The sequence below is a fragment of the Myotis brandtii genome, unplaced genomic scaffold, assembly GCF_000412655.1.
Source record: "Myotis brandtii unplaced genomic scaffold, ASM41265v1 scaffold285, whole genome shotgun sequence".
Classification (NCBI taxonomy): domain Eukaryota; kingdom Metazoa; phylum Chordata; class Mammalia; order Chiroptera; family Vespertilionidae; genus Myotis; species Myotis brandtii.
The window spans coordinates 3,939-6,637 of record NW_005360891.1 but is presented as its reverse complement, the minus strand read 5'-3'; the positions used below and the strand labels follow the sequence as shown (position 1 = coordinate 6,637).

Here is a 2,699-nt window from a genome sequence, read left to right as displayed (position 1 = left end):
ACATACTCTTTAAGACTTTTATATGATAGATTAAGGATTAAAACGATATATTTTGATTTTGTGTTTTGCAAATTAGGAAAAAATTACATATTACTATATCTCTTTGGAGAATTCCTTTCTATTTTGAAATACCTTTAATAGAAACTTTATTTTCTTTCTTTGGCTTGCAATTACTGAGTTATTTTAGGTTATATTATTTTAATATTTTTTATTTTAATAATATTTTTATTATAATATCTAACTGATGTTAATGCTCAGTATTATTTTTTATTTTACTTTATTTTTTAAAAGACATTGGCTAAATTTTTATTGAGCTTTTTAGTTTACAACATGAGGTAAAAGGAAAATGAGTTTTCCTTGACCCGTCTTTTACACAGCTGTAGTAAAATATTTTAAACTTCAGAAATTTATAACGGATTACATTTCTCAAAAGCTTGGGGAGAAAGAAACAAGTTCTAACATAACTCCTTGAATTTTCCAGTAGCTAGCTGTCTTTAGTTACATAAGTTTCTTCAAGGCCATTGCTGATGTCTTTAGAACTGAAGCATTGCTATTTCAATCAATACCCACTAATTCCACTTCAAAAATGAGTTTTGCATTTAGTGGAATTTTGGCATCAGGCTGACCTTTCTCTCTCCATAAGCCCATTCTGGTTCAATCTCCAGTTGAGCCTTTTCTCCTTTACTCAGAGTCATGAGCGCTTCATCCCATCCTCTGATGCCTGCCTATTCCAACCTTAGAGCTTAAAGGCTTGGCATTCTTCTTTCAACTCGTTTGAATATTGGCATCAAAAACTGTGCCATCTTGTATATCTCTGTATACCAGCAGTGAGCAACATCTTCCTTTTTGGGGAAGTTGGTTGAAACCCCATCCCCTTTTAAGGACAGATTTTGTATGTTGGTGGACCCTCATCCAGAGTCTTTTCAGACTTGGTTTCTTTGGGTTTATCTTCATTAAGCTTCACGTTTTTCATCTGCTTGGACACTACTTATACTTGCAATATCCTTGACACACTTTCAAAGAGGTGGTTATAGGCTGTAAGCAAATGGTCCCTGTTAGCTATCTTGGCCACATTTTTAATGTTTCCTAATAACTGAGGTTTTGCAAGAAACCGTGGCCCTGTAAGAACTTGAGTGTCCTTCTTGGGTAGCTGCTCACTGTACTGCTGCTTCATGGTCCAGGCCTGGGGCATGCCATCTTCCCTGCTGTGCAGCTTGACTCTCATTTTGAAAATCTATATTTCATATTGTAAAGTATGATTCATTTCTACTGACTGCACTACATCTTTAAATCATGTTTTTCAAAAGTAATTCATCTGTTCTCTTGAAGTATACTCTATATAAACCTGTTACCTTTACATGAAATATAAAACTTGAATTAGTATATTTCTTTTAGTCATGCTTTTTATTTCTTTTTTTTAAATATATATTTTATTGATTTTTTACAGAGAGGAAGGGAAAGGGATACAGAGTTTGAAACATCGATGAGAGAGAAACATAGATCAGCTGCCTCCTGCACACCCCCTCCTGGGGATGTGCCCGCAACCAAGGTACATGCCCTCGACCGGAATCGAACCTGGGACCCTTCAGTCCCCAGGCCGACGCTCCATCCACTGAGCCAAACCGGTCAGGGCTTAGTCATGCTTTTTAAAAAAAATACTGAATCTTGTGCCATTCATTGTCAGGAAAAAAAAAGAGAACAGTCTTCTAAACACTTATTTAAAGCTTAAAATATTATCTGTGTAGGTTTGAATTATATTTTGTGTTCAAATCTACACTAATAAAAGAGAAACATGGTAATTGGCGTACGACCTACCCTTCCCATTGGCTATTCAGCATATCCTTATGCAAATTAACTGTCAGCCAAGATGGCGGCTGGCAGCCAGGCAGCTGGAAACGAACATGAGGTTTGCTTGCTCCAGTAACTGCAGACTCCAAGTTGCCGGCCGCTGAGCTGGCAGTTTGAAACATTCTAACAAATACAGAAGCTAAACAAAAGGCCAGGATCTCAGAGCTGGAGTTATACATTGTTTCAATTATAGAACACTCAGCAGCGGAAGCCTCAGAGCTAGAGCTGGCCCAGAATAAAAAAGAAAAAAAAAGAAAAAAAGGAGCGGTTGGGAGCTTCAGTCAACAACCACCAGCCTGAAGGCAGCCCTCAGCCCCTCACCCAGACTGGCCAGGCACCCCAGTGGGGACCCCCACCCTGAAGGGTGTGTGACCAGCTGCAAACAGCCATCATCCCCTCATCCAGGCTGGCCAGGCACCCCAGTGGGGACCCCCACCCTGAAGGGTGTGTGACCAGCTGCAAACAGCCATCATCCCCTCATCCAGGCTGGCCAGGCACCCCAGTGGGGACCCCCACCCTGAAGGGGGTGTGACCAGCTGCAAACAGCCATCATCCCCTCATCCAGGCTGGCCAGGCACCCCAGTGGGGACCCCCACCCTGAAGGGGGTGTGACCAGCTGCAAACAGCCATCATCCCCTCATCCAGGCTGGCCAGGCACCCCAGTGGGGACCCCCACCCTGAAGGGGGTGTGACCAGCTGCAAACAGCCATCATCCCCTCATCCAGGCTGGCCAGGCACCCCAGTGGGGACCCCCACCCTGAAGGGGGTGTGACCAGCTGCAAACAGCCATCATCCCCTCATCCAGGCTGGCCAGGCACCCCAGTGGGGACCCCCACCCTGAAGGGGGTGTG

The 2,699-nt window shown here is 43.0% G+C and overlaps 1 pseudogene; it reads right to left on the bottom strand.

Annotated features, from left to right (window-relative positions):
- Positions 1-550: 550 nt before the first annotated feature.
- Positions 551-1,225, bottom strand: LOC102250637 (annotated as a pseudogene).
- Between the last annotated feature and the right edge of the window lie 1,474 nt (positions 1,226-2,699).